Source organism: Pelodiscus sinensis, chromosome 6 (genome assembly GCF_049634645.1).
Source record: "Pelodiscus sinensis isolate JC-2024 chromosome 6, ASM4963464v1, whole genome shotgun sequence".
Classification (NCBI taxonomy): Eukaryota; Metazoa; Chordata; order Testudines; family Trionychidae; genus Pelodiscus; species Pelodiscus sinensis.
Window position 1 is genome coordinate 116,266,103 of NC_134716.1, and position 21,080 is coordinate 116,287,182.

Below are 21,080 nucleotides of genomic sequence, written 5' to 3' on the forward strand. Positions count from 1 at the left end.
TGAATCTCTGTGATTTATGATTTGTGGAGCATTTACTCAATTCATTGCCCTGTGACTGGAATTTTAGAAATATGTAGTTTGCTGGTTGCTACTGCTGCTTCTATGTGTGTCTTCTCTCCAGGAATTTCATTTGGTGTGGATGTCTTTAAGTGAGCCTTGTTTGTTTTTCTTTCAGTGTAATATATACCCTGCCTGTTATTTGAGAGGGAAGCATATTATTTGTTCAAAGGCCCTAACGAGAATTAATCAAAGGAGGGGGGAGAAGGGCAACTTGTGGTTGGTCTCTGTTTTGTGGGGTGGAGGGCTGTTGGTGGTGGTAACTTTAGGGAAGAATGTGGGGAGAGAAAAAGGATTGGAGAAGGGAAACTGGGAAAAGAACAGAAACAAGAAATAAAACAACACAATAAGGATGTTAGATCATTTTTTTCCCTCAAGAAATATGTGGGGTGGGTGGGGAGGGATTGAGTTCCACAGGATACCACATGAAATAAGTAAAGGAAGTACTAGCTTTTAAAAGGGGGTTTTGTGAAAGGTTTGTGTTATTGATAACATCTCGTCTGTCTAGTCTGCTCCTGAAGGGACCAAGGGAGGTGGGGATTTGGGCTGCAGGAAATAACATAGTTTGCCTATGAATGCCTTCTTAAGGAGTTAGCTATGGAAGTTTAATTTCATAGCACAGCAAGAACTGGCAAAGGTACTCTACATGGGAAAGGTTTATTAATATATCCTCTTCTGCAGTTTGCAGAAGGAGGCACTGTTCCTTTTGAGGGGTAATTTTTTTTTCTGTCTTGGGTTATGAGAAGTTTTCCAGCCCTCCCCCCCCCCAAAATGGGAAGCTTTTAGGATCATTAACCACTCTTTCCCCACTCCCCCCATCAGTGTAATTGTAGCCATTTAGTTTAATGAGGAGCCGATAGGAGTGTTGACTCATGGCGGGATATGGTTAGCTGTGCAAGCTGGGAGACAAAGTTGAATGCCTCCACATGAAAGAGCATTTGTTTTGAATTTGCTCTGATTTACTGGCAACTTGGTTCTACACACAGAAGTGCAGCTCTGAAAATTCCCAACTGAAGAGACCCAGTCAAGCAAAGAAAAAACGCAGTTTGCAGCAGTTCTCTAAAGCTAACTTTCTTTTTCTACAAACTTTGGTAGCACAAACAGTGTATTTGAACAAGGCTTTAATGAGCTATTGTCAAACTGCACTTAGAGTTTTATTTCTGTCTGAAGGGAAAAGCTCTGTCTTCTCTATTTAAACAGACAATAGTTCACAGATGCCATACATAAAGCATATCCTCTCATCTTCTTTTCACTCTTTGGAACTCATGAGTTATATGGTGAGTTGCTTTATGACTGTATCCCAAAAGGATGTTTTACTGGATTAAAAAAAAGCCCTAAATTGCTGTGCCTCTGATTAGCTTGTACTGACTGTCCAACTGCACAGCATTGGGATTGAATGGATCAAGATGATGCTTTTTAGCAACACTGGAAGCTCCAAAGGGCCTGACATGAGGCGTCACCCTGGCAACCACTGAGGAGCAGCCACCTCTGGTGTGGAATTTGGCAACTGTTAAACAGTGCTCAGCCACGCCACAGGGAAAAGGAGACTGAACCATTTGAAGGTAAAAAGGTAGCATGTAGGAAGGCAGAATGCAGTCGCCACAGATGAAATTTGAGAATTGGGACAGGATACTGCAGTTAACGCCCCTCTTCCTGGGGAATGGGGCCAGTGCCATAGCATCTTAAGAGACTGGGATATTGCAAGACCAATAATACTACAACAGAAGCAGCGCATTTAAAAAATGCTCCTCCGGTCCTCCTGAAAAATGCAGAAAACTGGATCATTTTAAGTAGTCTCAGTTCCAGCTACACATTTTTCATTCTTCTTTATGAAACACAGGGTGATTTCAAGGATGAATGACAGGGGTAACCAAGATAGCAGAGCTGAGAGGATGTAGGAGGGTGACCAGTGTGGAATGATGAGGGTAAGAGCTTCTATAAGTGTTTTCCCCCTTGAAATAACCAATCTGAGCCTCTCTTTCACTTGCTCTGTTTTCTGTTTTTCTTCCTGGCCTAGGTTGCACTGCAGCGCGCCAGCTTAATGAATGGGGCTCAGTTCGGGGTGGGAGGAAGGTCGGGAGCTTGGAGCCAGGGACTTGATTCTTTTGGCAAGGGAAGAAAAAAAAATGGAGCTGAATGTGAAAACGTAATCCCATGGGGGTCTTCACAAAGGAACCGGTTCCTCCTGAAATGCACAGAGGTGACCTTTAATTCACTGGTGCTGCCCTTTTATGTTGTATGTGGCACTTTAAAAGGAGCAAGCCTTAAGAGTGGGGGGAGGGAAGCAGGAGGAGGGAGGCTGAATTTTGGGAAAGGGGAGGGGGAACCCTGACAGCACAACCACTCTAAACCACTGGGACCTAGTTAACTTTGGTTGTTTTTTTTTAAATATATCTCTAAAGGTGAAAATCCGAATAGCAAAACCCATGGAATCTACATGGCAGCTTGGTTCAATTTTAGTGCAGTATCAGTTAATCCATTACTGCAAAGGAAAAACATGCCAGTCTTCTCTCTTTCCCCTCTCAGTCTCTCTTCTCTTTCTCTCTTCCCTTTTTAGTCTCTGTAACTCCATTTGGCTTGGTTTGGTTTTTGTTTATTTGTTTTATTGCCTATTTCCTTGCTGGCTTGCTCTCTTTCTTGCCCAGTTCAATATTCCTTGCTTAAGAAATCTCACACCAAAGTCAATCAGAGATATTCTTGCCTGTGTAGTAAGGAACTAGATTCTCTTTCTTTTAAACTAAATCAGTTAACAAAAGCACAGTGATAAAAAGAAAAAAGAATTCCCTTAAATAGGGAGGACAGGCTGTTTTTCAAATGTAGTCTGATCTGACTCTCCCCCAGGAGATGTTGTTTGTGATGGTGCTTTAGTTTCTAACAAATAAGCTGTGGTTGCATATGTGGGATGGCTCAGCCTCTCCTCAAAAACAGAAGTCTTCAAAGGGCCTCGGAGCGGCTGCTTCATGATGAGCTGGCTTGTGTCCTGGTCATCGCTGCTTTTTCTTAAGGAATATTAATAAAATATCAGACCCAATAAGTGAGAAAGATTGGTGTCCCAAGTGGAGGTGTCTTTGAAATACACTCATTTTGGACTAGATCCCGAATCCATGGAAGTTGATGGATATGTTTTTCCTTGCGTTTTGGGGTTTTGGATCAGGCCCTGGCTGTATGACTACACCTCAGGTTGTGCTTTTGAGACCTTCTGTGGGGCTGTTCTGAAAGGCAGGCACCTAACACTGTGGTGGCTTAAAACAAACATAACCGCTTTGCATTCTGGATTAATGCCTTACTTTTGTTTAAAACAGAAGCTGAAGTGACAGGAAACAACATCAAGAAATTTGTCAGCACTTTTGATCCCCATTCTGTCACCCTTCACCTCAAAATCTCATCTTCTTTTAATGGAACACGTTAATTCAAGTTTGATTCATCTTTACTACAAAAGTGCCAATGTGCAGCTGACTGACATTTCATTATGAAATAGCGGACAGGCCTGGAATGTTTCACTATGACTTTGATCCCTTCTGGTATCTGTGTCAGCTTGGGAGAAGCACCTTTTATAAATCTAGAACTATTCACAATAGAAGCACAATGATTTGGCTCGCTCTGCATTTCCTCCCCTCCCCCTGCAAATACCGGAGTAGCAGGGTTCTTGAAGGTTTCTCTGGAAAGATCCTGATTGTGTTCCCCTCTCCTTTATCTCATACGGTTTATAACTGCCTGTGAAATTTCTTTATTTACAAATTGGCATCCTATTATAATCAGAAATTGAGAAATCTTCCTGCGTAAGTGGGATTGTATATTTGTCTCTTGGATAAACAATAGCTTGTGATTAAAAAAAAACAGTCTTATATACTCAATTTATTTGAGCACATACACTCTTTCTGTTGTTTTAAATGTCACAATTCATCACAAACCATTAGCTTGTACTTCTGTGTATTATATAGCTTACCTAAAAACTCGCTCCTGTGCTCAAAGGGACAAGGTTAGCAGGGGTTAATGCTAAGATGACAGCATTGAAGTCTTTGGAGCAAACCAGGCCGCCTGCCAGACTAGGAGCCTTGCAGCCTCACACATCATCTGACCATGGCAGAATGTAGCCAGGCCAGTGAAGTGGAGAGAGACTGGGACTTGGCAAGGGCTCCATGTAGCTTTTGGCCTCTGACACTCCATTCTAGCTCCTCCTTGTGTTAGACCCTTTCTCCCATAAGCTGGCTGGACTTTCTAAGGTGGAATCTCTACAAACAGAGGAAATGGGAACAGAGCAGAGTAGCAAAGGTTTTGGGTGAATAGTGTAGTGTGCATGTGTGCACATGCAAGCATGGCTCGCTTTCCTGGATTTTGACTAACGTCCTATCAGTTTCTTCTCAGTTAAATTCTATAGGATTTTCTCAAAAGAATCTCCATGTAAAATTCCGCCTTGAAAAACAACAAACAACAACAAAATCAATGAAATGCTGTCACAATGGGTTTTTCTGTGGCATCTGGGAAAAACATCCCCCTGGTCAGATTTCCCTCTTATTAAGCAGAATCTGTTTAATTTTGGTAGAGAAGAACAACTTTTTTCTGCCACAGCTATTTCTGATGCATGCAGCTTCAAATGGCAGTTTTACTTTTGCAAGACTATTGTGTGTAAGAGTTTTCACTGCTGCAAGCTAGTGATTTCCTGTGCCATTATTTCTATACAGCAATTCTCAGGGCTTGCCAAGCGGCGGCGAGCCCGGCTTGCCAAGCGGCGGCGAGCCCCGCTCGCCAGCTGTGCGGTTTTGCGCCGTTCTGCGTCCTGCGCATGTGCAGATTGTTCTGCGCATGTGCAGATCGCTCTGCGCCAGCTCTTCTGGGTCATAATCTCCTCGCCAGGGATGAGTAGATTATTTGTCGAGCCCTGGCAATTCTAACAATTTTGGAGAAAATTATAAGTGCCAAATGCATTTTAAAAGTTTAGCGCCAGTCATGTGAGCTTGTGTTTCTCTGTATATTTGGCTTTGACTAACTCAGAAGGCTATCTACCTGCAAAATAAAATGTACCCCATGAATGTGGTGGGAAACAGGATAATTTGGGACCTCTTATCTAACAGATGAGAGTTCTTTTAAAAAAGGATGATGTTGCTTTTGCATGTGGAGACTGAGAATGCCACCACTGGGTGATCTTAAATGCATGTAATATGAAAGGATAGGTGGGGAGAATGGACAGTAAGTTTCATAGTGGAATTCCACCCCTAAATCTTCCTGCATGCTGGAGCACCTCACTCTGGGTGAGGCCCGAGAAATCTTGTCCCTTTTCCTGAGTAGAATTGGTGGATCAAGGTCAAGGTGTGTGTCATGATGAAGAAGGTGAGATTTAGCCCGGATTATAGAGACCTCAAGCTCAGATTTTCAAAAGCACCCATTGCTGTTGGAGCTCTCCATATTATTGGGGTTCTATCTTGAGATGTCCAGGCCTGTTTTCTCAGAGATGCCTCACCACAGACAAATTCCTTCTCTGCCACCACAACGTTCACATGTTCCTTACATTACACTGACCTGTGCAGTGTGACTGTGCTCCTGACAGCCTGTCGCTTGACTATTAACTAAGGTTATTGAAGGGTTATCATCCGTCCCTATCAGCTTCACAGCCACTCTGACTCCTGGAGGCTTGGAGAGACACTGAGACTGACCTCTCTCTCCCTTTGACCAAATAGGGGACCAGGTCAGTCTTATCTGCTGGGGGGGAGGGGGAGTAGGAGGGATGGTTTCAAAAGATGAACGTGAAATTCCTGCTGGTGCCTTCTTGTAGTGACCTCGCAGTGAGCTGTGTAAAAGAATACTGTACCAGGCCACTCAGAGGTCACTGCCAGCCGTACCATCTTTCTTAAGCAGGATTGAATGACCCACGCAGAAGCCTGGCCGCCTGCCTACTGTCACAAAGTAGCTTCCTTTCTAGTTTATTTTGAGCTCCAAGATATTATTAACTGCTGATACATAGTCTGGATTTAGTTGTAACACACAAAGAAAGCAAAGTTCAAGTTTGCCTTCACTTTTTACCTAAATATCTTTTGTTTCTCTCTCAGTCCCCCCGGCTCCCTTCTCCTTGTGTATGGGATATTTGTCATGGGCTTGTTTAACATGGAAACTGGGGAGTAAGTTATGTCGTGGATACTCTTGAGGAATCATGTCACGTCAACAAGAATATGGCCCAATCTTGTGTGGTGCTGAGGTCTGTGGGAAAAGAGCATCTGCACCTTGCAGGATTTCCGGCCTTTGGCTTTTGATTAGACTTTTAAAGTGATAATGTCTTTGGTGTAGTCTAGAAATGTTGGCGGTTGAGTTTGAGGGGATGGTGGAGCGACTTCACCACCAAAAGCCATTTTGCAGGAATAGAACCATTTTGCAAGAAAATCTGAACAAGGTTTTCATTGCTGAGATTCTCCCTCACTGTGAAGTGGAGATGGATTTATCCGCCTGCTCCCTCAACCTCACAGATCCCCGTGGATCTACAGGATGTCATCTAAGACCGTCTACCCCTTCAGTAGTTCTGGGCCCAGGCAACCTTTTTTTTCTACTCCTTGGATTCGCTACTGGCAGCAGGCCCTGGTGACCTTGTCATGTGGTGGGGGCAGGAGAAATCTATGGTAAAGTTAATACAACCTGGCCTTGTATTTATTTATATAAATGGAGGTATATCATCTCATAGAGCTGGAAGAGACCTTGAGAGGTTATCAAGTCCAGTCTCCTGCCCTAAATGGGCCCCTTAAGGATTGAACTCACAACCCTGGGTTTAGCAGGCCAATGCTCAAACCACTGAGCTGTCCCTCCCCTAAGTACCACTGGAGTAGGGGGATGGGCAGTGATCATCCCCTGATGCCAACCCCTTCTCCAGGGGGATTCTGTAGAGTGCAAAGTGCTCTCCACATGGTCTTGAGGAAGGAAAGGAATGATGCAATGGAGATGCCAGGCCCCTTCCTCTCTCTGTTCCCACACGCAGGAGAGAGCTGTGTGCAAAATAGTCCTACATGAGGAGCTTGAAGCTATCCTTAAGTTGATAATATCTAGGTTCCCTGGGAATACTGGCTCACATCCTGGCTTGGCTGACTCATCTCTTCTGAGTTCCATTCAGCGCATTTGGAAAGGGACTTCGCTGTGGATGAGATGAGAAAGAGAAGCCCTGGTGTCATTGACCAAAATACGTATTTGGCTTTTGGGGTGATGCGTTGAGAGGACCTGTGGTTCAATGTGATACAGTAAGAGGGTGGCACCAAAGTAGTTAAGGTTGAGATATGGGGAGCCTTCATCAGGCTAAACTCCTGTTTCCTTAAGTGGTCCAGATTCACCTCAGTGTTCAGGTCAGCTTCCATCAGCAGCATCCATTAATAGTGAAGTATTCTCAAAGAAGATCTCTCCCTCTGTGGGGGTATCTTGTCTGGGAGAGGGAAAGACTGGTGAAGGGAAGCATAATTGATACCCTCCTTGTACCAGCTTTGGTTGTTCAATACAGGTTTTTTGCCCAGTGCTTAATTTGTTCCAGGACTGAGCCCCCTGGCACCTCTAGAGTTGGCAGTTCATAGCCGCAGCATCTCTGGACTTGCCCCTTTAGTTACAAAAATAAAAAAGTTGCTCAAGCCAGAGCATCTAATTGCTTGAGCCTCCGGCACCTTTTTCACTACAAGTTAAGTTTTGCCTCAGGTGCTGGGCCAGCCAGAGAACCATGTTCTGCAGTGTTGTTCTGGGTAGGAGTTTAAATATGTGATGATAACTGTCACCCAGTTAATTAACAGGAAACATTGGGACAAGACAGGAAATTGCATCATTTTTTTATGAGGAAAGAGCCAGGAAAAAAATAGAAAGAAAAGAAAACACAGTTATTAATGAAAGGAGAGAAGAGGTGGAAAGGAAAACAAAAAGAGCTTTTTTTCCCCCAATGATCAGAAAGTTATCGTGCTGCCCAATTTTCGGAGAGAGGCTGTTGGCGCACTCTTATTTTATTTTTATTATGTTGAAAAATATTTTAATAGCAGGGTCACCTTTGCTTGAACGTTAAACTCAGCCTCCTTTCTCAATTTACTGAAGAATCTTTTCATGACTTTTCTCAGCTTCCTTCCCCAAACTGCCAGGCCTAGGAAGCTCTTGGCTTGGAAGCTAATTTTGGTTTGGCTGCTCAACCCTCAAAATTGGTCCCCACCCAGTGTCATTATCTTGGTTTTAACTTGAAAAAAAAAAAAAAGAGAGAGAGAATTTTTTTTATAAAAGTTTGCACAGCCCTTCCTTACCCTTTTAACCTTGCTGCACAAAAAGCAGGGACACTTCAGTTTCCTAAATGCTGTGTCCTTAGAATTTGCAGCTTCAGGTCTGTTCTCTTTGGCTTATTTTGAATGACATTAAATGACTAGTAACAGAGAGGGAGCCGTGTTAGTCTGATCTTGGTAAAACAAAAAGAGCAGTGATATAACACTTTAAAGACTAACAAGATAGTTTATTAGGTGATGAGCTTTCGTGGGGCAGACCTACTTCTTCAGATTAACAGATCTGAAGAAGTGGGTCTGTCCCATGAAAGCTCGTGACCTAATAAACTATCTTGTTAGTCTTTAAAGTGCTACATTAAATGACTAGTCCTTTTTGAAAAGGTCCTTGGGAATCTTCTTTGAGTTCTTCCTAGTGCATTAACTAAGACAAAAAAATGAATGCCTTTTGGAGTTGGCTTGGTGGATCTGACCTGAGATGTTTGTGAAAAACGAGTACATCGGGCCTTCCCATTTTTAAAAAACAAAAAATGGATCATAAGGGGTTGATGAGATTGACTGTGCTTCTGCAGGCCCTTAGATTGTCATTTTCCAGACAACAGTGTTAATGTGAACGGAGGCACACATAGGGTTCAGTGATAGGCAATGTTCCCTTTATAACTTTTCCCATCTGTATGTGAAATAAATTTTATGTACACTGAGGCGTGTGCAGATGTGCACCACCAGTAGTACCATATGCTGTCCGCTGCAGGTGCTTTGCTAGTCAGCGGGGTGGCTTTTGAATCTTTCCTGGGTGGCGGTCCAAGCACTCAGCTTACAGGAAACGGTGGCTTGCTAACCATAGTCCTCTGAACTGTTTATCTCTGTTCCTCCTGCATGTCTGCTGCCTTAACTTGCAAGTGCTCAAAGTGAAAAGGCTGGGATACAGGTAGAGAATGGGCACCTTTGAGGAGATATGATCTTAAAAGCCAAAAGGCCATTCTTCCCCATACTTCTTAGGCTCTTAGTTCTAACTCCACAATTAATTTGGTTGCCATGCACCAGTTCTCTTCGGCTTCTCTGTGCACTTCCTCTCTTGCTGAACTCTTTTTTGCATTGTTCTTACACACACACATCCTGTACCTGTGCTGTATAGGCAGGGCTCGACAAACCGCTGAATCTACTCGCCCGTGGCGAGTAGATTTCAGCTGGTCGCTTCATGTGCCCCGTTCACCAGCGCTTCACGCATGCACAGTGCCACTCTGGCAAGTAGCTCTTGCTGGGGTTTGTCAAACCCTGTGTATAGGAACACCTACCCTGTACCTGTGCTATGAAGGACCAAGCTTGGCACCTAGACTATGTCTACACTTGCACTTGATCAGCAAAACTTTTGTCTTTTGGGTACCCTCCCCCCAAAAACTTTGCTGTAGCAAGTGAAAGTGTGAACACTGCTTTTTCTGCAGGCACACTCTGCTACGTTAAAGCAAAACCCCTCATGGGGAAAGAGTATTTTGTCAACAAAAGTGCAAGAAATAGCATTCACACACGGTGACTTTTAGCCACAGGCTTGTGTCGACACAGGCCGGTCACTAAAAACTGCATACATACCCTCAGACATGTAGCAAGTGAGATGCTGATAGGGTTGAATGTAAATTGGTGGGCTGACACATCGCTGGGTGTGAAGCTGCCATTGTGTCTAATTTTACTAATCTCCCAATTTCATATGCATCGGTAGGACTTCTGGCTAGACTGATATCACTTTCCTTGGTTGCACACGCACAAAGATGCAGCCTAACTAGCTCGCTGAGTAATCTTATCGTTATTCAAATAGAGGCTATTACAGGAGACAGCGAGGAGCTCATTCGTCTGCTTCTTCTTGTTTCGTTTTGTTTTCATAACACGATGGATGAGAGCCTCGGGTTGTAATTGTCAGTGTGTAAAGCATTGCTGAGAATTCAGCAAGGGTGACTTGTCAAAACACAACACTGACGCCAGAGCAGAGTGATGTAGGCAGACTGAATGCAGGCTAAAGTGGTTTTGCAGGAGAGCTTTGTTGTCTACTCCTTTTTTATCTAATCCCTTGGAACAGTTTTGAAACACGAACTTCAGTTTAATCTTTTGTGCCATCTTCTTTCAATTCAGCTGGTGTATTCACGTGTGTGAATATAGACTTCCATATATGCAATTATTCCCATCAAGCATCTATGGAAAATAGCATGTTAAACACTGTGCAGAAGCTGGGTAGATTAGTGATTATTCAGGTATGTCCTCAGGAGTCTTTGTGTCTCTGTGGTTGGCTGATAAATTGCAGGCCCACAGAAAAGTAATGCTGATCTTTGAGGGTTTCTGCTAATAAAGAGGAAAGGCATATTCTGTGTTAAATTAATACTTCCAAACAGCTCAAGTTGCTGAACATTCAAAATATTATTATATGTCTGTACATACGTGTACATAATAAGCAAGTATGGGACAATGAATAGTAATCATCTTTTTGTAAAGGTGTAGGTTAAACTTTTAAAAGTGAACAGTATACCAGTGTTCAGTGGAATAAAATAGAACGCTCAGGTTGTCAATATGCCTTTTAAAGGCAGACTTCCCATCACCAAGGATCCAGTCTCCCCTTTAAAATCTTTTTAAAGCATGCAAAGACACCCATGGTGTCATAATATGTTCATTAGCTTCTGAAGCAACCTTATTTATGCCTTTTGTGCTGCAGAGGTGGTGAATGTTCAAACATTCATCACTTTATAATTGGTAAAGTTGGCTCTAGACCGAATGACTTATAAGTGATGAAAATGATGCCTTTATTTTATAGATACTAAAAATTCCAGAGCAGTACTGCAGCAGGTGAGAGCCTTTCCAAGTCGGATAATGGACCATGAAGTCTAATGGACAACTCAGTGGTGTTTTTTTGCACTTTGATGTATAACTAGCTTTATTCCAAGCAGATAAAGTAGACCACTGACGTTTAGTCTGGATTTTGAAGATCTTGAGAATGCTAATTAAAATCAGAGGCTCTCCCTCCCCCCCCCCCCCCAAGTAAAAAAACCCCCACAGAACCAGAGAGATTTTGCCCTGCTGGTAGGGGACCGTAACTCCCATCTGATACTGTTCTATTGGATATGAGTGTTTCATTTGTTGAATACCATGTTGGACAGAGTAAATAAATGCATAAAATCATACTTCTGCTATTTGATTCCTGTATCATTGCTTGAAGTTTTGGTTGGAAAACTAGCTGGGAGCCTGAAGTTTGAACTGGTGAATTAATTTTCTTTGTAAACTGGGACCAGGCTGAGACTTTCTAGCTCACAAAAAGAGACAAACTCATAAATCTTAATGCAAAGCAAAGTGTCCTGTAGTTTTTCTGTTCTTTCACATAGCCTTGCAGAGTAAGTATGGAAAATGTATCCTTTAATGTCACCCGGCTCAGTCTTAGAATCATTACTCATGCCTGTAGTGATTACTCAGGTGAGTAAACATCACTGGCTTGTGTAATTGTTGTGGAATGGGGCCCAAGTACAGGAGAATTACACCCAGAACTCCTCCTATCTCTTGTCATGTAGCCTCAGCTTAGGCAGTTCATTCTGGGGAGAGAGAAAATGGAATATATTGTGTGAATTGGGGGATGTGGTTGGGAGGTAGCAAGGAAACACCAATAAAACAATGACTGCCAGGCTGTACAAATGCCCTGGAAGATCCTTGGTACCTAATTGATGCTGGAAGGCTACGGATTCAATTTAATGTAGTTTAGTCTCTTGTGATAACAAGAGGTGGCCCCCCTTTTCAATCTGAGATGAGTTGGAAGATACACCTTTTGCACTGTGGTTTTGATGCTGGGGAAGGGAGATGTAAAGGGTGTGTGAACAAGTTTATTTTTTGTGTGTTCATTTTGTACACATTGTCTAAAATATATAGACCTGTTAACTTCTGTGTTTCTGTGAAGGCCATGGGGGTAAGCATGTGACTGGTTAACCGCCTGGGGCCGTAGAGGCCCCTGTTCATACCGCCCCTCCCCCCTGCTCTTCTTTAATCAGTTAACCAGTTAAACATTATGTTTAATGGGTTCAACAATTAAATGGGATTTTACATCCCTAAAGCAAAGAAGTCAGGATGGTCTGCTAGATTCCAGTCTCATCTCCACTCTAGGTGCAACAAAATCAGGAGACCCCATTACAATCCTGTTGCCCTCTGACATGGTCACAAGCATAGTTAAAAGTTATAAGAGATACCACCCAAATGTGTCCCCCAAACCAGGCTGAAGTCTTGTTGGAGTACCTATGGATTCAGCCCAGTTAAAGAAACATGGTTCAGCTTTGTCTAGATTGCAACTTTTAATCTGTGAAACTAGGTCGGAGACAACCATGCTGTAACTGGATGCCCTAACTGGATTAGAAAAGGAGTGTAAATGGGATTGAGAGCTAGGAACTCCTGAATGCTAAACCAGGCACTGCCACTGAGTCATTGTATAGCCTAAGGCAAAATCCCTTTAACCTCTGTATGGCTCAGTTCCCCATCTGTAAAATGTGGGCCCTTACGCTTAACCCATTTCCCAGGAATGTTGGGAGGATTAATTAGTTAATGAATGTAATGCACTGTATAATTGCTAAGGAGTATTATTAATCCAGAGAGTAAAGTGGGGAGAGAAGGGGGACAGATAAGCAGCTTCTCACTTGTGACTCTAGTCTCTGAACATTTTTGAAAAGTCCTTCACTGTTGCTTTTGGCTATTAGCTTTCATTCTTAGCCTGGAGTTACCAGGGTTGCATTTGCAGAGTGGGGTGGACAGGCCAGGATAGAGAGGGGATATTGTGGGTGGGAGAGACCACCAGACCATATTTTGTGGGCCAGAATGCGTGTGCATATGTGTGTGAGAGAGCTTTGCTGCATGCGCTTTGGAATAGTAGTGATTAGATTATGAAGGCAGACAGAAGTAATGATTAACTTTTTCAGTCTGCATGCTGTCTCCAGTCTGGCGCTTGGTGTTGTTTTTTCCCCCTAAGTAGGCCCTGGCCCTGAGTCGACAGGGTATTAGGTTGTAAAGAAAGACAGAAGGAATGAAAGCGAGGGGAGGGGTGGTGAGGGGGGGGGGGTGATTTTTCCATCAGATCCGGGAATGGAATTTATTGGCTGGAATGCAGTAAATGTTCAAAATGCCATCCCATCTAAACAGTTTTCATAATTGTTATGGAAGGGGGGTTGTTGGGGGCACCAAGGAATGAAAAGAACTTTTGTTTCTAACTGTATTTTTCCACATCTTATATCCGTATAAGAAACATTTCCCTGCTCTCTAGAAAAAATAGTGTTTTAAGTAAGGGAGGATCTCTCTCTCTCTCTCTCTCTCTCTCTCTCTCTCTCTCTCTCAGTAAATGTCTGTTTTTGGTCTTGTAATAACTTTGGGGAGAACTGTAGGTCAGTGTGCTGCAAGGAGTGAGTTTTAAAAGTTTTTTTCATTATTAAAATTCAGCTAGCAATTGTGTGCATTTAGGAAAGAATTGTAGTACATGTCTAGGTATTAAATATCAGTTTGGAAATACTAAGCTTCTATGCATCAACGGTTTTACGAGCCTGTTAACGTGTAACCCGCATAGCTACCCCTTGTCAATGGAAATACATTCAGAGCTCACAGCTTTGTCTGAACTCCTGTCGTTCCTTGCTCCAAGGTGCAACACGAAGATCAAACTTCCTGCAGAATGACTAGGTGACCAGATACAGTGGTGTGACCTGGGTGTTATTGTTAGACTCTTTTTTGGATTTGATTTTGTTTTTTTATTTATTGAAAAAGGTTTATAGTCTTCATTCTGCTAGTCCTAGTCCAGGAAAATTTTAATGTTGAAAGTCCTTGTCTTGGACATAAGGATTGCTTATTATTCTGCTTTTATGCCAGGCGACTTCCATTGGCTTTGATGGGATTATTCCCAAATTACACTGGAATGATTGAGAATGAAAAGGAGACCTATTGACACCAATGGGAAAACTCACAGGAGTAAAATATACACAGAAAAATACGTTTTGGCAAGATCAGTTGCAGGTGTGGCTTTCTTTGCTCAGTGGTAGGAAGTCACCAGCCCCATCTACGTCTGCCCCCCTGGGAACCCAGCCTCACATAGTGGTTGGCGATAAGTAGAAAAAGGGTGTGTCTCAGGAGACATAGGCTTATCATGCAAATGAGTCAGCCAACCTGTGTTTTCCCTTCTTGGGACATGCAACTGAGTGAGTAGTTTGACAGTGCAGCAACAGAACTCCCGTGCTGGCTCAGGTGTGTCAAGATTCTCATTTAAAACAAGATAACCCAGGATGTACATGGTAACTGTGGTGTCTCTTAGGGTCTCCTTAGGGTTACTTTCCAGCCGGGTCTCCTTAGGGTTACTTTGCTGGGATAGCAATACCAACGTGTTGTGTCAGAAAAGTGCTTCTAGTATGTAGCTTATACTAGCAAAATGGAGTTTTTCCAAGCAATCACAGGTCGCACTGCTGCTAAAATAGCAATTGCAGCAAAATTTGTAGCGTAGACCTTGGCCTTCAGTCAAATCTCCTTTCCTTCGATGGAGCTCCTTATGGTGCAAGGTGTGAGAGAGCAGTGGCAGAATCTGGAGCGACATACACATTATTATTTTTATATAACCGACTCCTGAAGTTGATAAGTATGTCACTTTACAAAGGTATGGATCCAATAGTTTGGGGGCAAGAACATTTCAGGGAGAGTAAACTAGCAGAACCAGTGCTACTGAAGAAAAAAACGAGCATGTAATTTATACTGTTTCTCTGACAGGGTATGAAAGAAGAACATTTGCTAGAGCTAAAATCATTTTTGCTGCATACGTTTCCCGTTCAGATGTATCAAAATGATACTAATAGAATTTTGATGGGCCTCTCCCCTCTAGCCCTTATTTGTCTGCTCAGCTGTTGACAGTGTGTCATAAAAGCCCATGCAGAAGTGGCTTTCAACCTTTTTTCGTTTGCAGACCATAATTTATAAACTACTGCTCCATAGGACAGCACCAGAGTGTATGGTAGGAGCTTCCTTTCTACTGTCTGAAATACTATTAGTTATTTTCAAAGCCATTATTAAAGGAGTTTGCTCTGTCTCTCCCTTCCTCCCTCATATATATATATATACATATACACACACACACACACACACACACACACACACACTTATTTTTTGTATCTGATCACAGGATTTGTTTCTGTTTAAAGAAGAGTGTGTGTGTGGGGCAGGGAGTAAAATTCCCACCTTGCTTCCTTCTGACCTTAAAATAAAACATTTGGAAAGAAAAAGTTTTCTGCATCTTTGGGGGTTAGAAAAAGGGACAAAGAAATTAAAACTGAAGAAATGATTAGACCGACTGTATACTAAACAACAGCAAAGAGGCCCATTTGCTGTAAATATTATGAATGGATTTGGCTGACTCCAGGGTCCCCACCCTTCCCCTAAGGCTTTTCTCTGAGTTAAGTTGAAATTCGGCCTTCAGACAGCACAGTGCTCTATAATTTGCATGGCTGATGAGGCCCAAAGCCTGGGACAGAGGAAGCTGGAAGTCAGCTGGCTCCTTTCTAACCACTGGAGACAGGCAGACAGGCATTTTTGGTGTGTGTGTGTTTTTTCTTCTAGCTCAAAACACACTCTTACAAGGACTGGTGGCTGTTGCCTGCTGGCTTTTAAAGAAAATTTAGCTGGGCGTAAAAGAGTTCTTCTCTTCTTGGGTAATTTTTAGCACTAGTAATTGATTAATCATCATAATGAGACAGTGACAATGACTAGCTGTACATTTATGAATCAAATTTTTTGTTTGGCAGAGCGAGAAAACCCTGTAGATTTCAGTTTCAGTTCAGCTCTTGTCTCATCTCTTATCCCTCTCCCCTTCTTTCCCTTCTCTTTAATTTAAAAAGTAGAAGATGTAAAAAAAGCTGGCATAGAGAATGTGTGTGTGGGGGGGGAGGGGGAGAGAGAGCGAGAGAGAGAGTGTGTGTGTCTGTGTCTCTGTGTGTGTGTGTCTGTGTCTGTGTCCATTCTGAATCTTTGCTGTCTGGGACTTTTAGCTAGTACTCTAAGGAACTCATTGACCTCAGCCAGAAGGGGCTCTCACAGGAATCTTTTTCTGATTCAGTGTCCACCAGCCTCATGATTAAATTAACCTATTACATTTCTGGGTTTGAATGAAAGCCGAGGACTCAAAAGAGGAGGATACTCCAGGTCCAAACCATTATGTGTGAGGATGAAATGCTGGGGGATATCACAGATGCCTGCCACCCATAATCATATCTCAGAAGTCATCCTGGCTCCGACTGAAAATTTGTTGAGGTTTCACCGTAAGGGTTTGCCAGCCTTGGTAACCCTTAGAACAACCTTTGGGCAAGTTTCAGGTTGGCAACCGATTTCTAAAACAGGTAAAAATGTCCCTTAGTTTTCTTATGGAAGTTTTGCACAGAGCTAGTAATAATTAACAGGGACATGAACCAGAATGACTGCTGAAGTTTGTGTCCAACTCTGCACTTGATGCCTGACCCCTTCCTCCAGAATGACTTGACCCAAAACCTTAATCTGAACATCCTCATTAAACTTTAATTTTCAGGGCTGAACCTGGACTTAACAGTTTGGCCCAGTCTCTAGAAACAAACTGTCATAAAAACTTCATATACCGAGCACAAAATCCATTGAAATCAAATGGGAGTTTTCCAGGAGTAGGAATTTCAGGTTTAAGTGCTTTAATAGGAGAGCAAAGATTTTTTATGCACTGAAAGATGTTAAGTTAAACCAAATTTAGATTAGAAAAAATACTTCCATTTCCCTGAATATGAAAGGAAGCCAAGAGATTTGTCTGGGCAGATGGGGCATCTTGTTAAAGTAAAAATTCCTAAGGCTCTTTATCTTTCAGAGTTACTGTATATGCTGAGTAATAAGAGCTGCCTAATTTATGGTCTAGCCTGTCTATCCACGGATTAAGGACTCCATAAGTACCCATTGACACGATAGCTCCCTGTAATGGCTCCTAAAGAGATGTTATGGTCTATCGTGTCAATAATCCACAGATTAAGGGCTCCCTAAGTATGTGTTGACACGACAGACTGTAGCAGCTCTTTTTAGTCTATTGTTTTGGTGTTTCTGTACAATCACAATGGAAGAACTGTGGTGATTCAGTTTCTGCGATGCTGCCCTATTCCGGGCTATCGGATGATCATTCATGTACATATCAGTATTGGCTTGGATTTATTATTGTTTGTGAAAACAACTGCAGCAGCAGCAACAACAGGAGTTTAACACATGATACTCTCCTAAATTAGCCTTTCAGAAATGACCTGCTCTATCAAGAGCAAGGAGATAAGTTACAACTGTTGCACTACCCTTGTGTATAATGGGGTATGTCTACACTAGCCACCCTAGTTCGAACTGCAATGAGGAGTAACAGTAGTCCGAATTAGGGGCTTTAGTTGGAACTACCTAGCCCGTGCTGTGTGTAGTCACGGGCAGGGAGTTCGAACTACTGGGCATTTAAAAATGGCGGCGCCCGGGAACATGCAAATAAAACCCGGGATATTTTAATCCCGAGCTTCATTTGCAAGTTCGAATGACTACATTAGCCACCCTAGTTCGAACTAGGGTACCTAGTGTAGACATACCTACGGAGTATACACTGGTTGGGATAGGAAGCCTTTAAGAGCAAACTCTTCTCTCTAAGGTGTGTATGAAGCCTCTGTTAAAGTCATTGGAGGGTACCAATGCACTATTCACAGGTCTGAATTTAGATTTATGCAAAATCTTTACATTAACACTGTTAATCTGAAAATCATTTACGTAGGAAAATTTTTGCCTCTTTATTTTTACAAGTAGTCCTCTCCACCTGCATAATTACTAGAAAGATCAGAAAGGAACAGAAATGCTTTTTTTTTTAAACCTAAGATAATGGTACATTAGCCAGCACCATAGATATAGACAGTTTCACTGTTTCGTTCAGGGATATTTGCACTATGGTACACTTACATCATTGCCATGCATTTCTCTTGGAGCATAAATGAACACCAGGGATGTAAAAATTGCATTTAATCAGTTAACTGGTTTATGTTTCACTGGTTAACCACATAAATAGAGGCGGCTAAGGGCTACTGCAGCCCAGCCAGGCTGCTGGTTAACAGTAACCAGTAAGCATCACCTGCTAAGGGTGATGCTAACCAGTTAGCCATTCACATCCCTAATGCACACACTCACTTCCCAAGATTGTGCGAAAGGCTGTTTACCATTAAGAGCAGCAGTAAAATTGAGGCTAAAGAGGCAGCAGGCAGAGACAGATAGAAGAGAAAGGGGAAGGAGATGGGAGACAGTGTGTCTAGTGAGGTTGCTCACTGGCCTTGCTGAAAGATCCTTACAAACAGGACAGGAGAGCAGGGGGAAAAAAACCTTTAATGGTTTAAAAATCAACCTTTGGGATGTACTATTTAATGAGCTCTCTGTGAGAAAGTGGGATATTTTACAGTAGGTTGATCTCAGTGAATTGGAGCAATGCTCCCTTTTACATGACGTGTTTGGAAAACGTAGGACGTGTTTGGAAAAAAATGTATATGAAAGCTGAACATGCATGTGCATGAGAATGTGGAGTACTTTGCACGGAGCACTTTTCTTTGGGTGGGGAAAGAGCTGTCGAGAATTCGTTCTTTGTAGCTTGCCCTCCGTAGCTGTGTGTTGATTTGGTCTGTCTCCCTGGCCAAGAAAAGCTGGTCATGGTTCTGTAGAGTTCATGAATGCTACTCTGGGGTCAGCCGGAGGGGATTATTTGAGAATGACAGGATACTTTCAGCCCAGGAAGAAGCAGACTGAGCTTCATCTCAATCCTGGACCCCCTGGGAGGGCGACACATCCAGCTCTCCATGTGCTGAAACGGAGATAGACAGATACGAGAGGGAGCATTGTTTAATAGAGCCATTTGTGTAGATTCTGTACCTCCTGTTAAGACAAGAGTTCTGGAAGCTAGGCTTCCATATAGTCAGAAGGAAAGGCAAAGCAATCACACCTCCTGAACCGTGTTTGTGTCTTCCAGGTTAAACACCCCTCATGTAGTGTTTATAGATGGGGTCTTGGAGTCAGGACTCATGCGTTATAGGCCCAACTTTGCTACCAATTTAAAACCAGTCGTAGATAAATTAACCTTTCTGTGCCTTATTTAGGGGAGTAGCAACAGTGTGTGGGGGATGGTTGGTTACTCCAAGCAGGGCACTGGGAAACGAGCAGCTCTTCCTCATCAACTTTTTATTTATAATTTCAGGGTATATTAAAAAATGTTTCAAATTGGCCCACATTTCATATAAAATCCAACCACAGTATCATGGAGAGGAGGAGGAATAAAAGCACCTCGAACCTTGAAAATATGAAAGGGCTTCCAGGAAAACTTTATGATCATATTTAGATTGTTAAAAACACTTAAGAAATGAATTATTGTTAAAATAGTTCTGCAGTTGGAAATACAATAAAGAATATAATGCAAACAGCACAGTGAAAAGAGCCAACTATAAGGTCATTTTAAAAACTTGATCACAGACAAATTCCTACTGCTAATTTCAGGCAGGATATTATTACAAAAATCTGATAGATTGTTCTGTGCAGGACGCATTCGGTTTTCTAGAGAAGAGTGAATTGACTAGCAAAAAAAGTTATTGTTGTCAAAATAATAATTTAAAAAATAGGAATTTCTCCCATCTTTGTAAACTTTGTATGGAAACAAAAATGGAGCTTTAAAAACCAAGAACAGAATTTTCATTCACTCTGCAGGGAAGCCTCAAAATTAATCTGAGGCAGGCTTCCCTAATGTAGACATGCTATCTCGATATAGAGTCCCAGAAGGCACTGGGGAGGAATAATTTAGAATGGCCTTGGTGAAGGAGCTATTTTGAAATAGCAGCAGGGGAGCATCTACACACGCCCTATTTCAAAATAGCTATTTTGGAATAGGCGTTAAACCTCGTAGAATAAGGTTTACAGATTTTGGAATAAGCTGTCCGTTATTTTGAAATTATTTCAAAATAACGGAATGGCTATGTAGACGCTTGCATTGTTATTTCGAAATAATGCTAGTTATCTCAAAATAATGGTGCAGCGTAGATGCACCCAGAATCACTGGGAGATCATGCCATGCAGAGGACACCATTCTCTACAGAAAAATCGTGTCTTCCATACAGCATGTGAAGTCATGCTCTGTGTAGGAAGACATTTTTAAATCAGAAAATGGGGTCATGCAGACAGAAAGTTTGGGAAACACTATTTTAGTGTTTCATTCTTTTGTGAAGGTTGGGAGTTGGCTTGATTTAAGGCTCCCACTTGCATCTTCTCACCAACCTCCTTGGTTTAATTTCTCTAGACTGTCATTCCAGGTTTTCTTTTCAGATCTTTTTGGTTTCTTCGCCAGATTCAATATCTCTCAAGAATAGCTTTAGGGGTGATCAAAGAAGCCATGGATTTGAATTCTGGGCAAAAAATGACAACAGGGATTGGGAGGAGGGGGCGAAAAACCTTGTACATTTTAGCTCTGCTTTGTGTCCCAAGAGTGGCTGAGGCAATGTATTTGTCTGGAGTTGTCTCCCCTGTTCCTTCTGCTTTCCGCCGGGGGAGGGGGGGAGGGGGAGAAGGGATGAAAGCAAAAAAAAAAAAAAAAAAAAAAAAATTAAGAACATTTTTTTAGAACACAAATTCTTTATGAAACGTAACTGAAGTTGCATGGGGCTAATAAGGTGAAAGGCGTTTAGAAAACACTTATCAATATTTGCTGTGATTAACCAGGGATTGAGAGCTGTACTGGGTGTTGTCAGGTTTAGCTGTTACTAATGATTAATATACATAAAAGGTAGGCAG

General features: G+C 42.3%; 1 protein-coding gene and 1 long non-coding RNA gene across 4 annotated transcripts in view; both read left to right on the forward strand.

Annotated features, from left to right (window-relative positions):
* SMAD7 (SMAD family member 7) overlaps positions 1-21,080 on the forward strand; it is a 41,718-nt gene that overhangs the window by 12,889 nt on the left and 7,749 nt on the right. The window lies entirely within an intron of this gene.
* On the forward strand, positions 1,991-16,754 carry LOC142829990 (uncharacterized). Its single transcript, XR_012904989.1, has 2 exons — positions 1,991-2,257; positions 3,360-16,754. It is a non-coding gene; the product is annotated as an uncharacterized LOC142829990 (long non-coding RNA).